At 42.5% G+C, this 19,040-nt stretch overlaps 2 protein-coding genes across 5 annotated transcripts in view; one reads left to right on the top strand and one right to left on the bottom strand.

The window, feature by feature from the left end:
- Positions 1-19,040, top strand: part of east (enhanced adult sensory threshold) — a 105,870-nt gene that overhangs the window by 24,484 nt on the left and 62,346 nt on the right. The gene's annotated exons all lie outside the window — the stretch shown is intronic.
- Positions 1-19,040, bottom strand: part of LOC105675117 (uncharacterized) — a 109,603-nt gene that overhangs the window by 6,865 nt on the left and 83,698 nt on the right. The window lies entirely within an intron of this gene.

The raw sequence follows: 19,040 nt of genomic DNA on the forward strand, positions 1-19,040 counted from the left end.
GTGCTCGCGTACTACACGCCGATAATGGACGAGAGGTCTCTTTTTCTTTTCCCCTATCGTCGTCGCCGACGTCGTCGTTCTCGTCCGCGACTGACCCAGTTACACACGGCGCGCTTCCGTCTTTCCGTCGCGGCGCGCAAATAAATCCCGGCCGTCCGCTTCGTCGGAAGGGGAAAAATTACGCACGTACCGCTATCGCGGTGTCTCATAATCGACGATGACGATGACGGCGATACATCAGATTGTTTCGCGGATCGCTGCGCAACTTTGCGAAATCGCGCACTAACGGTCGCGGAAAAATTGTCGCTCATTATTACGGTTAGAGGTTTTCTCCGTTCGATTCCGTTGGAACGATCCGATTTCTAATCCAATTACCTCCTTTTTGAGGAATAATAATATTAAAAATAATACCAAAGTTACAAAGTCATTCATCTTTCAACATATTTTTATAATGTTAGTATTGATGCGGCAAAGCATATTCAAGATTCGAATTGAATCTTTAATATTAAAGGCAAGATATATTTATAGAAAAGTATTTCTCACGTATATTTTAGCACCGTGCACTAATATTCAAATCTGCTTTCCTAAATTTTCTATAAAAGTTCACGCTCCAATTCTGAAGGGAATTAACTAAAATTTTATCGATTACCGTGAATTGTGATTTAAAGTATTTCGTTTCTACATTTTTCCAGTATAAATAGAATAAAATAAAAATATACATGTACACGTTGCTGTTCAATCATGCTTGCCGACAGCAATTTTTATTTCGCTATCGTACGTGCTGCTACATTCGCACATTTTCCATGCAGTCTTATCGCCGCCTCGTCTTTAATATTAAAAGAGAAATGTCCTTCTCGTGAGCTCCATTTTCTCTTTATCGAGGGCTGTGCCGTTTATTTCCGTGAAACGTTTTCGTGGGCGAATACTTTAAACCACCATGGAAGTCGCTTCCGACCGGTCGCAGGACCATTTCCGGCTTTCCACGAGAGTATGTAACGCGCGCATGAAATGCAACACTCGAAACCACACCCGATCTTCGCTAATTCCCAATCTCCGATCGATCCTGCGCTCTCACGTGAAAATTGTTGATTCATCGGTCGACGAAATTGACCGGTAGTCATCGTTATCTATTTTTTTGTTGAAGATCCTCCGCTCAATCAATCGCGCGCAACGCTGCACACAACACCTCTGGGGAGTCAATTAAAACCCGTGCGATCGCCACCGAAGATCGATTTTATTTCAACGACGTGACAGAACAGACGCATGTTACATTGCAAGCATTAATTAATTTTTAGAATTTAATTTAAAATTTGGTGCCCGCATCGTGCGCGTCGCGACGGATTTTCCGATCTGTCACGCAAAGTCGGGAGTAATTATTTCTGCGAATAATCGCTTGAATCATACATGCACCCGGAAATCATTGTTGGGAAAACGAGAATTCGCCGTACGGCTGGAAGATGACGCGTGAAGTACTTGCTCGCACGCTCGCAAGGTCGTCGTCGTCGCGCGAAGTAAGTCGCGTCGAAAGAATTCGGCGACACTTGTTGCTAAACCGATCGTGCGTGTCAGAGTAAAAAGGCTCGTATCCCCCCGTGATCTCGAATTCACCCTCGAAGAATGACAGTGACCCGCGATCTCGTCGCTGCGATCGTTTTTTTTCTTCAATTCGAAAACGATCGTCAGCCATTCCACAAAAGTCGCTCGCTCTCAAGCGGAATGGATGTTTACGTAAAGTCTTTATACTTGCGAGAAATTTACATTCTCCCTGGCGATGAGTAGGCTCGAAATAAAAATTGTAACGTAACGAATGCTCAATTACGAAAAAAATATGGTTTATATAATATAAAAATTTTCCATTGAAATTCGAAACACAAGACTTTAAACACATCGCTTCATTCTTCCATCTATTCGTATTCGTAATATTATTAACCGTATATGTTAATTTCATTTAATATAATTATATATTAATTAATAAAACATTAGCAAAACAAATCTATACATTGAATTTACCGTGTCATTAATTTATTATTTTATTGAAAAATTAATATTAATGATTTGAGCGTTTGAAATTGTTAGAAACGGCAAATAGAAATTCGAAGTATGTATACAGTTAAATAAATCATAGGCCGTTTTAATCACTCGAAGGATAATCAAAATCTCACGAATCAGAATAACATTCGATTGGCGGGCGGAAGAAAAGAACAAAAATAAAAAAAACAATTAAGCATTTTATATATATTGGGAACGTGTCGAAGTGTTATTACGCGCGCAATCTTCATCGCTGAAGAGTTACTTAATTTGTCGCTACAAAAAATAGAGCGAGAGTGAGAGAAAGTAACATAAAGAAAAAGGAGTCCTCTGTTTTAGAACAATATCACCAAGGTAATTTTAGATCGTAAATAAAAATAATATATCAAGTGCTGAATAACGTACGAAAAGAAGTTAAATCTTACAATTATTACATACATTGTAATACGAATTAACTTTTATTAAAAAAAAAGATCACAAAGCATCATACATTCTCGATCTATAAGAGAGTGATGCAAAATAACTTTCGAAAGAGCCGATTAATGCAGAAATTCTGTACTCTCGCGTGACGTAAAGTAACAGCACTAAGCAAACTAAGAAGGATTTTTGGCAGACAGTTGTGCGACAATGAGAGAGAGAGAGAGAGAGAGAGAGAGAGAGAGAGAGAGAGAGAGAGGAAGAGGAGGAGGAGGAAGAGAGACGAGGAGAGAAGAGAGAAAGGGAGACGCGCTGTACGACGAGAAGCGATTTTACGCTCGAGGTGCGCCTAGACTAACTTTCTCTGCGAAGGAAAAACCGCCATGGATACGCGTTACCTAACTCGACGCGCGAAGTCCGCCTTGCAGTCGCTGGCTCGCGCGTCCCTTCACCTCCCCCCCCGGGTTCTTCACCCTTTCCCTTCGCGACCATCGTCCCTCCCAACTTCCTCCTTCTCTCGTCGTTTATTTACATACGCTAACACATTGTCGTTGTACTTGCCGGCCTCGCGTGCACTCTTCGTCGTCGTTGTCGCTGTTAATCTCGCGAGAGCGAAAGGCTTTAACGTTACACACCGTCTTGATGCGGTAGGTAAAAGGATGCCGAGCTCTCAAATTTAAGGAGACTGATAAAATGGCACAATTTCTAGAATTAATTGACCTTGCAAAAGTGTATGCGAAATAAAAAGTTTCGAAAACAAATTTTCAACGTAATATTTTAATTTATCCATAAATACTGGAAAAAGTCAGAAATCTTCCTCGTTCTAATTAAATATGGATATCATTTTGAATTATACCCGATAATTATGATAACGCGAAATTTGTGAACAAACAGATTGCATTAGTTGATAGGCAAATAAACGGGATATCGAATTTTAATCAAACAGCATTAAGTAAATTTTGATAATATTATATTGCTATAATTTTTACGATGCTTATCATTAATTCTGATTAATCATAAGGGTAATAATAAAAAAAAAAATCGATTTACGCGAGCTTATGAGTAACTACTTTTCGATATCTCTTGCGCAAAATTATCGCGTGTATAGATTATGACGCGACATATAAAATGATATTGCTCAAGATTCCGTGAAAAAATGCGACTTTTTAACGAGGTTTCATCAAGACAGAAGCACATCGTCACGCGCTGGATATTATGTCATTGTCGCGCAGTCTTTGGCAATTAAACGAAGCTCGGAGCTAAATTTAGATTCCCTTGTGCACGCGCGATCTTAATATTAGGTCATCAGAAGAGTACAATAGTATATAAACGGCGTCGATAATCAATTATTAATCTCTCAAAGAAATGGTATGTTAATTAATTAGCATTTCAGAATATATTGCATATCGCTATCCACATATTGTTTATTACGTAACAAAACAAAACAAAACAAAACAAAAAAAAAAAAAAAAAAATACAATACACGTTAAATACATTTTCGAATAATCCTGTTCCCATCGAAATTTAATAAAAAATGCGACATTGGGATATTTTTTATAATTTACGCCGTAAAATAATTGACTTGTTTTAAACAATATCTCTGTGCAGTTACTCGTGCTATAAATAACAGTCCGGTCGTAATACTTGCCAAAAGTTAATGGCGATTTAGTAACAATGTCGGTTCAGTCACGACTATTTGAAAGCGGCAGCAATGGGGCGAACTACCCCCCTAAAACCATCCGACCACAATACGAGCTTCGATCGCTGCACAACTGTAAACGATGTTTCTCACTGCGAATACGTTTGCGCCACTATACCGGGTGTTTGCGTAAAATTTTACCGAGATAGAAACTTGTATAAATTACGAAGAATGTATATTACGATAAGAAATATAATTACATTTAATTTTAATAATTGCGATTTTTGCAAGATCTTCTTCAGGATTAAGAAAAGTCTTTATTTCACGATTAGCACCTAATGAATTATTCTTTAATTGATATCAATTTGATATTTAATTGTGTTAATTTATATGATTAATTGTCAATTGATCAATTATGTACAATGGGCTATCTTTGCTCAGATTACTCGAAAATCCATTGTACTTGAAAAAAGCTCAATAATAATTGGGTTAATTTAGTAAAATCTCAACGAGAACAGGATGTTCCGCGTTCTGGCTGCACTTTGCGCTCCCGAAACGCACCAGTCAATAGCCACATTACGTATGCTCCGGATAACTCGGATAATCGCATAACGGACGTAGTGCAGGGTGGTAACTCATAATTCGTGAGCATTATTCGAGCGTACGTTCGGTCGACGTACGCTATCGATATTTCGCCGAAACGAGAGACGTCCAAAACGTCGGCAGCGGCGGCGGCGGTAGCGGGCGGTGCCATATTGAACGAGAGAGGCTCGCGAGAGCGAGCGGGAGAGAAAGAGAGAATGAGGGAGGTAGAAAGCGTTCTCGCGGCGCGGATACAACACGCGGGAACGAACGAACGAACGAACGAACGAACGAACGGCCATGACGACGGCCCGTTGCCCGATCCGTTCTCCGCCGGAGCCTTGGAAGGAATGCAGCGGATAAAAAGAAATCGCGCTCGGCCGCGCGCGTGCTTATAAATATATCCCGCGCGGACGGTGAACCGGAGAGCGCGACGTTGGCGTCGTGTCTCCCATCAGCGCTTCTTTCTTTCGACTGTGAGCGAAACCCATATCAAACTCAGCGTAGTCGAATTCTCTATTATTGTGCTCGTTCTCTAAATGAATGTTTCCCAGACCAAGGATGGAGAACGATAAGAATGGAATTCTGTCTGTAGAACAACATATGTGCGATAAGAAAATCATATGCGATGCATATGAAATTATTTGGAATTTTAAAGTGCATCGAGTACTTTGCAGACGCAGTTTTTTTTTTTTTTTTTTTTTTTTTTAAACATCAATATTTAAAGTTCACAAGTCAAAAATCTATGCGTCTATCTAAACCATCAAGCACTTCTGACTGAATAAACAAATAAGAATTTTATTTCTTAGGGCTATTGAATATCACATTGCTTACTCGATCGGTTTATTACAAAGCAATATCGAATCACTCCCGTCGTTATCAATGTTAATTATTTAAAGGAAAAACCCGTCATACGTTTAGCGATATATTTTTCTTCAAAAACCATCTATTTGTTGTAAATCAAAATTACATGAAAAATTATGTTTTCTCGTCTCTAATTTCTATTTTTAGGTATCTTTTTAAGGCAAGAGGAGAGTGTGTGATGGTAGCAGCGATAATACCGGGGCATCCCGTATAATGAGTGTACGCTCGTACGAGCACATTGGATGGCTCGCGGGTTTATTAACCAGCGGGTTCAATATCGTGTTTCAAATGCGTCGTAAAGCAACTGATGCACGCGTTCAGAACAGAGACCCGCGGCGTGGTTCTTCATAAAACTTTATTCTCCATCGTAAAGATCGATACGCGGGTTATCCCTTTAGGGTAAATGCACATATCGATTACTTTGTTTTCGGAGAAAAATGTAAAGAAAGTGGTTTACACGAGATTCACACGCTGTGAAAAATCCGATCTTTCTCTATGACGTATAATTCTTTTCTCAAATGTTATTTCATCTTTGTTTATTTTTTTTTTACGCTGACAACTGATTTTACATCATCCCGAATATTTCGTTCGAGATTACGTGACTCGCGATGCTTTCAGTGTTCGAAACGTTGAATATTTTATGCATAGAATTTATCGCTTTTAAACCGCGGAAATTATTTGTTTTATGAAGTACTATATTAAATGCAGACGTACAAGCGAGGGAAGCGTGACCCTGACGTTAAGCAGACGCATTCGTTTGCGTAGCAAATCTATTCGTTTGAGCGCAAAGGGTTGAATCGATGCCTTGATTAAACGCGCTGCATCCATTTCACTCTATATTTGCAACTGTATAGCCTATTTATCTTGTACTACGGAAGTTATACTTAATCTTGCGCAAGATTGTAATTGTATGTAAATTTCCCGTTGAGGACAAAAAAGCGATTCCCAACAATTTTATACATTCAGTCACTTCGAACATTTATTTATGTCCTTGCAATTTTGTTCCACATTGTTGCAGATTAAAAACCCGAGAAGCCGTACAAGTTGAATTCTTCGTTCGTAAACAGAAAAGACTGTATATATAACTGCATGAATTCACACTAGACCAAACAGTGATTTAATCAGTTCTGATTGTAGACGGGGATTCCAGCGGGTTCGTTAATTGCACGCAAGGACTTTCACTCGTAGCCGAGCGATAAAAGAAACGAATCTTTCCTAACTCGCCACGACGACGTACTTTGATGCAACACCTCTGCGGCTGTCGCAATTTCTTGCGACGAAGTTTGCGCGTGAATGTATAAATAAGAGCTCTAACTATTCCGGAGTAAATAAAACGTACGTCGCGATCGTCGAGGCGGCGTTTTGCTTCAGATATTCCCCCCTTAGTCGCGCGAGGGCTTCCTTTCGCGTGGGAACGCGAGCAATCGATATATCGGCCCCGCCGCGATAAGAATTTTCGCCGTCGTCCCCGCGCGCGCGGGTAGCAGCAAGACTCCCACGGAAATGGATGGCGCGTCTTTCGCTCGCGAGGAGAGCGAGGAAGCGTTGGAGAGTAACCGGGAAAAGAGCGGAAAAATGGTAACTGCTCGCAAAACGAACGGTATTGCATTCTACATGTTCAACCAGTCCCGCTTACGGCGAAAAAGACGACTCGTCGTCGTCTTCACGTATATTTCCTGAATTTTCGAATCCGCTAGAATCATTCGCCGAAGTTGTCCGTGATTAAGGCACTTGTATGGTTTTCAATTCGCGGGGGTATTTAAAATTATTAAAATTATTTAATGGAATTTTCAAAAATTCCAAAATTCTCTGGCACGAGTTTCTTTTCACTCCAGATTGAATTATTATTCAGCGACATACCGTCGCTTCCATCTCTCCTCGCGAAGAAATAATGCTATCGCGATGGATTCCGCTATTCTCTCGATTTAGAGAGCGCACGCGTCGAGCTTGTGCGGAGTTGTGCGGCTAAATAGGCCGTGACCATTCGAACGACTTTCTCTCGTAGCCGCAATGAGCGAAGACGTCGACGCGCTGGAAAAAAATCGCTCGTATTTAGAACGGGGCGGCGACAGACTTTTGTGTAGATTTAGTATTAGTCTGACAAAGAAGGAACAACAATTCCGGATAATTGCCGAAACCGCAAATACGACAAGAAGCGGTTTGCGGAAATAAAAATGTTGAATGCGATCGTAATGATTTCGTAAGCACATACCGAAACAACATCTGTGTCAGCGAAGTCATTATATTGCTGTTATCACATAATAAATAAGTAATAAAGAAATAAAAATTCAAAAGAGAAGACATTTCAATTTAGAGTGAATGCCTGAGCGTTGCACAAAAGGATTTTTTTCCGCGCGATCCGCACGATATTATTATGAGCTAATGCGAGGCCGCATGCCTGTTTTCTCGAGTCTCACGCTAACTATGTCGAGAGAAGAGGTAAGAGTAACTTCTCCCTGTTCCCTCAAGATTCCTTCAACATCCATCATTTTCGGACAATTTGCCGCGCGAGACGCCACTTCGTCAGCTAATGATTAAAGCGCTAAAGAGGAAAGTGCGAGTCATCGGCGAGAAGCATTAAAAAGCACGTTATGATATCGCCTTTAGTCTCGCCAAGCATTGAAATTGACTCGACGATAAGAACGATTACGAAAGTTCCGCGGAGTATAGTCAGTGACGGAGTGTTTCAATTTGCATAAACCACAATATGGTCTCTGTTGCAATATTTTGTAACTTCTACGCAAAGCTAAGTATTATCAGTAACAGGTTATCAGAAATTGAATTCTGTAAAAAATACCGTGCCCTTAACAACAATTGTAGCGTTTTGACAACACTTTAATTCGGTTTCAAATATCTAGATGTTTAATATAAAAACTTTTTTTAATTAAATGCGAAAGGATGTCTTATATATATATATATAACATTCGTTAAAGACATAGTTTCAAAAGAGCATGAGCCAACTTAATAATTTGCGCAACTTTCCTCATCGTATAAAGACGCAAACAAATACGCAATGCACGGTATACTGCAGACAGTTGTTTGTGAACAATATCATCGCGCGATATTTCGGCCTTGAATTGCAATTCAGTGGCCGCATATCGGTGGCGTAAGTATCTCCCGCCGCTTATCAGTCGCTTGGAAACGTCCGGAAACGAAAATATGTATATATATAATGTGTATATATATATATATATGTATGTATGTAAATCTGAGAATTTACTCTCTCTCGTCACATAACGGCTACGCTCTCGCTGTAACCGTAAAAATAACGGAGATCGCGCAACAGGTTAGAGAAATTAACGAAGGTGGAACCGCGTGCATCCGCTCGAATTCGCCGCGGTGCGGAATGTGCGTGCTATTGCGTCGTCGCGCGCCGAGGTTCAGTAACATCGGGAACGCGTGAAAGGAGCATCGTCGCCGCCGTCGTCATCGTGCTCACAACACTTTCTCCGAATCGTTCATTTCACGCAACACCTCGCCGTGTTATCCACGAATATAATTCGCGGGAGAGACGGTCGCGCGAATCAGCGCGAATGGTCTACGTGCGCTACCGGCAGCCAAGTATCGCGGATACGCAAAAGCGATGACCAACTCTCTACGTCCCAGATATAGATCGATAAACCTACATTACGAACTTATCATAGCGAGCGTCGGGAATTCTTTACTCTTGTTTCACCGTTTGAACAGTCATGCAAAAATCAAATCAAATATTTTTTTATTTCTATATCTTCGTCATTTTAATATAAAGCGCATTTAACAAAGAGCGCTTATTGAATTGAAGAAATGTGGCGATTCAATGTTTGATTGATCCATCCAAAGAGTTGAGGATCCGCATGATGCATGAATATGCAGCAAAAACGCAGAATCATCCATATTTATTTCGGAGCGAGAAGAGAGAGCGCGCGCGCGATAGACGGAGAATCGCTGGTGCTTTTAAGCTCTTAATTGATTAATTGCAAGTAATATATTGCGCGATCATCTGGCAAACTAATGAGATTCGCGCATTTCTTTTAAAAGGGAAATTGGCAGAATAGAGAGCTCGTTTCACGATATTTTCTACTCGTTTTCTACTTGTAACACATATTTCCAGTTTTCTGTAAAGTTATACAACATTTTCTACATGCTTTTACGTTCAACAATGCACTTATAATTTACGTTATATATATATATATATATATATATTTCAAGATTTCACTGCGTAAACTTTAGAGAAAGTGTATTTACAAAGATTTGGTCTTTCAACATACGCCGTACGTATCATTATCACAAAGAGATTGTGACTCGCGTATTTCTACGCAGAAGTAAAAGAACCGATCGAAGCAACACTCGTTGATCCTTGACCAATCCATTCCGGATAACGTTCGGTTATCCGGAACACCTCTCGCGCGACCTTCCGCAAGCGCGAGCGCGAGCGCGTGCTACGCAGCGCGCCGCGACGGCCTCGAAATTCGCGGCGCGGCACATTAAGGATCATACGTTTACTTTGTTGCCCGCAGCCCGCCGCGCGCCATAAAGCCACATCAATACACGGCAATCACGCTAAGAGCAGATGTTATCCCCACTCGAGTGCGCGTCTCCTCCGCCGACTAGAGCAACGGAGATCGGACGACGACGGTGGGGTTGAATCGACTCCGTGTCGTCGATACTCGGCTATCCCCTGCCTTTCGCTTCTCCTCTCTCTCTCGCTCTCTCTCTCTCTTTCCCTTTGCGTATCGCGCGCCAGCGCGCTCGTGCGTACACGTAGCGATGGGATCGAGCCAATACTCACTGGCGATCGCCAAGCAAAGTAGCCTTCTTCGTCCATCGTATCCCTACTGTAAACAATCGCGTGAGTGTACGAAAAGTGAACGTGTCGTCTCTCTCTATACGCTCACTGTTTTAAAAGCAACCTTGTACGCTGACGTCAAATAGATATCTTTTCTATACTTCGAGTGAATTGACGCGGGAACACAAGGTCGTCATTGGTAGCGAAGAACGATTAACAATTGTCCAAATATTCCAACATATCTCGAAATGATGTTCGGCATATCTGAATGCATTCGAATTTCTTATATATCGATATTTGTATTAGTGTTAGCCAAGGCCTCTCTGTTATTCTTTTCACATTTAAAACACGTCAAGAGAAAATATGTAAATTCAGTCTAACAATCTTATTTATCCTAACAGACGTTCAAGTTTTACGACCGTGTCAGATTCTATCGTACAATATGGTATCACTTAACTATAGCCTCTACAGCGATCGTAAATTAATTATCACCTCCTACGACGACCTCATCCCTACATAATTCACTTGCGCTACTACTCGAACTGCATCTACCGCACTATTCTTACGTCACATTGTCATGATTATTGCATGCAACTGGCACAGCGACACGCTCTACGGCAGTCGCTCCAAACAACATCGCGCAGAATTACATCTGAAACATCTGTAGTGACCGCGTTGATGATTATATCTGAAATTCCACCGGCACCAAAGCGTGGCACTTCGGCTGCAGCCTCGCACAAAGGTAATCACTTCTACCGTGCGCTCGGGTCTCGTGCCACACGCTCTCACGTAGGTATGCACGCACGCCGTACATGCGTCGAGTCGCGCGAGCACTCGGCGCGCGGAGCGAGACGGGGGTAGAGAAGGGGAGAAGTATACACAGGGAGGGAGAGAGAGAGAACCGACGAGCGAGAGTGTATCGGCGATGAAGGTTGAGATGCGCTTATGGCACGTTAGTACAGTAGATAGGTAAGCTCTCGTGACGTCACCGGCGTTCCACCAGCTGGTCGGGAGACGTCGTTCGTCTTGTTGCCATGCCCGTGTTTCTCCGCCGCCGACGTAAAGGGACACGGCGAAGAAAGCCACGAATTTTCGTAGGGCGTAACACAGGTACGACCAGTTCCTGAGGTCTTTGGACTACGAACAAAAACACGCCGCACAAGTTTTCTGCCATCGATTACATACGCTACAAAAGGAAGGGTCGTAACGAGACAAAACGAGATGTTTCATACACTGCAAATCTTGTGTTTCTTCTTCGGAACAATATGAGAATTTCATCTGCGATTAGATGAATTTTTCACGCCAAAGTTTCGAGGTAACATCCTTTCTAAAATGACTGATTAAATAATTACTTTGAGTGACAATTTACGTTCTAATTGGCAAAAAATCAACCAACTCGCCGGTTGAAACGATTAATGCGGAAGCATTAGGAATTATGATTACACATAGTAATGTACCAGAACGATTCCACTCGTACAGTCAACCGAAAATCCGACATGGTGGGAGGAATTAGTCGATAATACACCAAGTCGCTATAGAAACTGAAAATTGGCCGTGTATGAAACGTGCTTCCGTCCTAAGCCCCGAAGTTCTGATTCTGCGTGGGACTCTCTCGGGTTAAAGAGGTTGCGGAAGCCCATGAGTAGTTTCTTATCGATCTGTTTTAACTTTTACAGAGTTAACTAACTCTGGTTAGCGACTCCCTGTCTCTTTCTAGGTCATAGTCGAGTAGCTATAGATAATGCAGATTGAGAAACAAAGCTTAACCGCGGGTGCTCGAGTCCTATCAACGTCGCTGGAATTTTAGATCGCTCATCGAAGTTCGCTGAAACTCTATTTTCAGCTCAGTCTTACAACGCGTGCATAGATGCGGGACGAACATACTAAAAACTGATATATTTAGCATTCCTCGCGGCTATTTTCTGAACGCTATAGCTTTTGTACGCCGCAATCGAGTTTCCATTTACTTTGTTTTTTATCTAGACGTTATATTTCAGCCGCCTGTCTCATTTTATCGTTGATTATATCAATATGATGACAATAAAGTAATACGGTGGTGGAATGTCTCTAACACGGCCGCGATTAATTTAACGCCGCCGAATGTTTTTCAGGAGTTCGAAGTAACATCATCCTTTCTAAAAAGGGTTGATTCAATTACTTCGCAATTGAAAAAAATCATCCGCAGCAGGTAGTTAAACCAAATCCATTTTCTATTCTTCGGTGAAGTGTTAAACGGGTTCTTTGTCCCGCGCGGCAATAGCATAACCATGAGCGTTTTATTCGATTCCATCGACTGGCGGCGCGTGTCATCGCATTTCTACGAACGCGCGATAGTCATTCCGCGTCCATACACACCCGCCGTATTCATATAGTCGAATATATCGGGGCCAGGCTATCTCGCGCAATCAGACCCATATCGATAGTCACAGCGCGGCCCGGCAGCAGCACATGCTCGATTCGCGTATTATCCCGCGCTTCAATCCGGGGCGCGTGTGCTTGTGTGCGGCGCGTGCTTTTTCGTCCGCCTATCGGCATCCCAATCGATCGTACGGCAAATTACACGGGACGCGTATCTCCCCGGCTATTGTTGTCAGCATTGTCAGTGAATCTCGACAGATCTTCGGATTAATGATCACCAATTACGGCATTTACGGCCAATTACGTCGGTAATTGGTGGTAATGTTGATAACACGCGCGCGCACAATTCTTTCACGCGTTCACGCTCGTAAGATAACCAGCGACGTGCAAGGATAACGACGTGCGGAATCGAACACGATCCTCCGTGTATCGGGCCGCTTAATCCCTTCGATATTAAGTGGATTGCCGTGGGACATTCCAGGCACATTCCGGATCTTGAATAATTTTTACAAAGCTGGAAAAAAACATGCATGCATTTTCAACCAAAAAATTTTCATCTTTCCGGCGTTATAGATTTTTCATTGTACCGTCATGCCGGTACCGGAAAGATTAAAGGCCATCGAGGCCAAACATTAAAATGGATTAACGAAGTTATGCGCGAGGGGGGGCGCGGAGGAACAAAGCCCCGCGGAACCCTTTTACGATTCGACGAGCGGAATCTGTCGGCGTTTATAAACGCGATATCGCGTGATTAAGCAGAGTTTCGCAATGCCGAAAACACACGAAGTAAGTCGAAGCGACTGGATAAATTGGAAAAAAAAGATACAAATGTATTTCGCAATACCGTGTTTTTCCTATAAGCCAGCGTACTCGCGGCTCGCATGAGTATCGATTCCTTCAATCTCGTTGCTTTCCGATACTATCGTTGGATCTTCCGCGTTCGTATAGATTTTCCGAAGAAAATAACACGCCTACGCATTCCATGACGCGCTGCATGTCTCAATGACGGACTCTGTATGCAAGGTTGTTCGTATTTTTTTTAGATAAGGTTCTATCGATTATCACGGACTTTTTTTTTTTCTCGTATAGCCTGAACGCGTGACGAGTTAGTAGTTTTGCCTTATTTTAGTCGGTCGCTCGCGAAAAGTTGAAGTTTTACGTAGGCAAGTTCTAATAAGCGAGATATACACTATTGGCCAGTTTAAAGTTTGCTAAGTTCGTTATATTCCAAACCCTCATATCAAATATTTTCCTTCTCAGCCCTAGGAAAGCAAGAATAGGTCATTATTCTAATAGTATCGCGTAAATTTACCACCATTATAATGAATCGGAGCTATCATCCTTATTATCATTAATATTGAATTATAAAATCAATTATCTGCACCTATCGAGAAATATAAAATATATAAAGATATTATTTTTATATGAAACTTCCTTTTTTCCTATTATTTTCATCAAGATTGTTAAACATGTCGTGACAAGAGCGCGAGCGTAGCCGCGCATTACCGCTAATTAAATCATGCATTCATTAAATTATAGTCACACGCCTGCGTGTGCGCCCGCGTGCGTCCTTCGCTGACCCCGTTTAGAGCTCGACAGTGCATACAATTCCGCGATACAAATGATCCCTTGCGCTAATGTCGCGTTCGCATAACAACTCGCATAAGAAACTCTTGCATATTTATCTATCAGTTATGGATACGTCTTTCGATGAATACTCGATGAATATTTCTTTCAAAAGATATTCTTGCTTTAATGCTTAATCGTCGATTAAGTCGGTGATTCCATCATCTTTAAAATTTAATTTATCACGGCTCTAATCGCGCTCGATTATTCTTCCGCGACTATCGATACCTCGGTATTTAGAATTGTCATTTTTCTTAATACGAGCATCGGCGAAGTGACGGCGGGCCTGGAGCATTTTATATAATAACCGACATTACACGCGTAATCTCGAGAAATGAAAAAAACACAGATGAGACGTCAGCGATGACGATAGCGGACGACGAATTTCCGCGAAGAGCGTGTCATCGCGTGTACGGCGGTATGCACGGTGACGTAATCGTTATGATGCGTTGCTAATTATTCCAACGCGCGCTTGTGTCGCCAATCTAGTCGTGTTTTCTGTCGCTGATACTAAGAGAGAGAGGGATACAGCGCGAGAGCTACAGCTCGTAAAATCGAGTAGTGTATTTTTAATACGCTTCAGGCTTCACAAAACTGCCTTTGGATCTGTGCCACGCAGCATGAGAGTGTCTTTATGCTCGCTTGGCTTGTCACGCGACTTGATGACGACCGCCTCCAATTATTGTCTTTAAGCGCTTCATTCTCATCCGTTACACACTCGGATTTTCTTTTTAACGCGTTGTTTGCTCTCATGTGTGTGTATGCGTATCCCACAAAAAGAAAAATGATTACTGAATATTTACTATTATTATTAAAAATGTTTTGACATTTTAGAAGAGACGAGAAATATTAATTTTATATTTTTGTTCAATTGTTTTTGTCATAAAAAAGACACTATTGCGAAAGTTAATAGAGACAAAAGTTCGAAAACAAGTGACAATTACGTCGAACTGTCAATACATTTACGCATATTAACATCCACAGCGATCCTTATTTATATAATATTCTCAAGATATAATTTATAATAAAATCTTCAAGAAATATCGATTTTCTTCAGCTATTCTCGGACAAATAAGACATGGAAAAAACATCCTCTCAAAAGCAAGGCCGAATGTCATCATCGCTATTTGCGACACCGATCGGTTCGCAAAACGGAAAGTACGTCACGAATGAATTCAAAATGTGTTTAAAGGAAACTGTATTTAAGCTGCCATGTATCTTACGTCTACGTATCTATGTCGGACGCAAAATCGTAGCGTGCCGCCGCTCGAGGAAGAGAGGGAAGACTAAGACGCGCTAATCCCCGATGTCGCAGTTAACGGGACATCGCTATAGGCAGAGCGAGCACGCGGCTCTGGCGCAGACAAGAATCGTTCTATCGCGTGCCGCGCGCGGTTCCACTCGCGGAAGGTCAGTGACAGAAAAGCGGGCGTCGCGTCGCGGTGCGACGAGTCGAAGCGAACTCGCGCGCGCGCGCGCGCGCGCGGGGGTCTCCCAAAACAAAGAGTCATCGGCCTTTATGCGGGATCTACGTGCCGCGTCGCGCCGCGCCGCGCCTCCGCCCACGGGATGATATTCGTACGGATCGGTTCCGCGGGGGGTGGGTTCGCGAACTCACCCCCTCCGCGATACGGTTGTACATTCCAGGGGTAAATGCGCCGAGGCGCGTGCGCCTCTCGCACACGCGACGTGACGCGGCGTAGCCGCCGCTCCGAAACCGCGAGCGCGTCGTCAGTAGTGGCGGTCCGCCGCTATTTTCGTCAGCGGATTCACCGCGGAATGAGATCAGTGCGCTAAATTTACAGCCAAGCAGCATGCGTGAGCGAGCGAGCGAGCGCTCTCCTCTTCGCACGCATCTTACAGCACCGCTACGTCGGCGCTCACTGAATGCGTCGTGGTTTAGTACATCGTTAAATGATCCCCTTCCCGCACGCTGCCGCAAACACGAGGCTAAGGATCTCGTAGTACTAAAGACCGCTTTTGTCCAAAATGAAAGTCATCGTGAATTTTGTACGGTAACTCGAGCAACCAGACCGACTGTATCGATTTATTCGGTATATTGATTTAAAAAAAAATTATTGTACAGCTTATTACTATGTGTATATTTTTTATTTACGCCTTACGACCTATTTTCCTTCCCTTTGCTTTAAAAAAAGTCATGCTTATTCTATTATGTTTGTTTCACTATAAATTTCCTAAAAGACTGTTCAAAATTTTTTCTCAGAATAACGAAAAACTGGAACACATGTACATATATACTTTACGCCAAACTAACTCGGACAGCTTCCACATGTTCATAATCCATGTTTCTGCTTAGCGCTAAATTCTACGTTTCTACGAGACGATTCGTCATTTCCTTCGCGCGAAGATCACGAATTCGAAGTAGAAACTAGGTTCCGAGTATACTTTTGTAAATTTTATTCGTGTAAACGCGGGCGTTTCGTAAAACGCAATTTATATAATGCGCTAGGTGTAAGCTTTCTTCTCGTTTTCCTGAACTCGGAACTAACGAAACAAGCTTGATAATTATGTCTCGGCATATCCGCATGTTTTTCAAATACCCGTCGCGCAATGCAAAGGCTACGCGATAACTACGCGTCATTACTTATTACGCGCCGATACTTGGCAGCTCCAAGGTACTCGAGCATATGAGTGCAATAACAAACGTGTTTGTCGTTCGCTGTCTCGTCCATTAATTCGTAATAATTTATCATTATAAATTTATTCCCTTCATATTTATTGTTTATTATTTACTGTTATTTGAATTGTCGTTCATATTTATTATTGCTCGTTACAAATGTCAATCGGAACAATTTTTTCGCCTTTCGTTTAACGTTTAATTTCTATCTTTATCTCAGCGCGAAATGTCATTTCTTAATTCGAAAGTTTAAACGGTAAAACAATATTATCGCCGCGATACAATTTTCCTGATTGCGTCGACACAAAAGAAATGACTCAGAGTGTGTAAATGCCAGCAGGTTAATCGCCTTCGGAAAGACGGTAGCTATCACGTCATTAAATATGCGCACGTGCGAGCCTAACGAACTCAGGTGTGTGTAAATGTAAGTCGTCGCGCGCGCGCGCTCGTGGTTGAGATTACTGCGAAGGTTTTCCCTGACTCTCGATTGAATATGAAGATGTCTTTCTGCGGTCGGATGCTGACTAGAATGCCGCTTTACGGCCGCGGGTATGACTCTGCAAATGCCGCGCGTGGTCAACGAAATAATATCGGATTCTCGCGGGGGCTATATTATCGTGGAAAGTATTATGAAGTTGCATATGCAAAAAATTGCCTTCGTCGATAAAAAGCAGCTACGTAGAAGCGACCTATTTCTCGTTTGTATATCATAAAATTCAGAAAAAATTTCTATAAAAATAATTAGAAAGATGTTCGCTAAAAGTTAGCAAAATATTAACGTCAATATGCCGTTTAATTCTGAAAGAGTGTAAAAAATGCACGCGAGTGACTTTTACAAATCGAATTATCGCCTTAAAACGCTCGAAGCCAAGATTACCTTTGTCATAATCTTATCAACGGCAGTATTCGCAGCGCGCAGGATATATGAGCATATTCCCCCCGGTTGTGCGTCCGAGATATGTCATGTGTGAGCACGAATCCTTCGTACGCGCAGCAGTTTCGCGTCACGCGACTGACGCATGAAGAGCCTATATCCGTGAGATAAAGGCCGTGGATTTGCATAAGGACACAAACGTATAACGCAAATGCCTCGACCGGTACGACGCCCAGTATAAGGCAGCGTATTGTGGCGCGGAATTTGCAGACATTTTCATTGTTTGAAACAATTTGCGGATTTTGATTGCGGAATAGTTTCGATAAACTATGTATAATTTATCGACGAGAAATCGATGAATTATAGTTGGCCAATAATGTGTGTTGCGCGCGCGAAAGCTTTCGTATAGGCGCATAAATTCATAATCGCAGATTACTCAGTTTCGGGATTCCCAGCAACGCGCGTAAGCACGCGTCGTTTCCATCTTGCCGTTCTTAATCGCTCCGACAAAATCGGAACACTGCTGGCTTACACCGAGCGTTGCGGATTGTCGGAAGAAGTCGCGTTCGTATCAATAAATTCGCGCTGTTCGGCGAAATATTGTTACACGAGTCGCATTTGTTATAATATCCGCTACGTATGCGCGAGTCGATGCTTTCGTGCGATATCGCGTTTCATATGTTAAATTCATGAACGGTTTCGAGTCTATAGAAAATGTTAAGAACTTTCGTTAGTTTTCTTCGTATTTTATTTTTATAAACGTACCGTCGAGTCACGCAAGAATTCGAAAAACGTGCCTCTGTCAGATGCACATTTGCGATAAATGAGATGAAGAACACGCTGTGCGATAAAACAAGCTGCGGAACACCTTTTTATCGATCGCAATGGGGTCTCTGGAACTCGGAGGCACTCTTATGCCCGTGCTAGGAGACGCCACTGATCTTTCCCCGTGTTCTCTCGTCCGCTATGCAGTTTCCGGCGGGCGAATGCGCTTTTTAATCAGCGACTACACTCGGCCGGCGTGTAACTTGGTGGAAATGTTGCTTTGCAATCGGCTCTCTTCGCCTTTTCCGCAGTTTAAGTTCGCCTCGCGGCGCAATTTAAAGTTGCGCGAAACACAAAAACTCATAAGCGCCCCGACGAGACGCGCACGAATCGTTCACCGCGCGGAGCGCGATTTTGCGAAGTCGATCTGGCGGTCGCGAAAAGCCAAAAACGTTTTGCGCTCGAATAGCCTCGACTAGTCGTT

This window comes from Linepithema humile, chromosome 5 (assembly GCF_040581485.1).
Source record: "Linepithema humile isolate Giens D197 chromosome 5, Lhum_UNIL_v1.0, whole genome shotgun sequence".
NCBI classification, from domain to species: Eukaryota; Metazoa; Arthropoda; class Insecta; order Hymenoptera; family Formicidae; genus Linepithema; species Linepithema humile.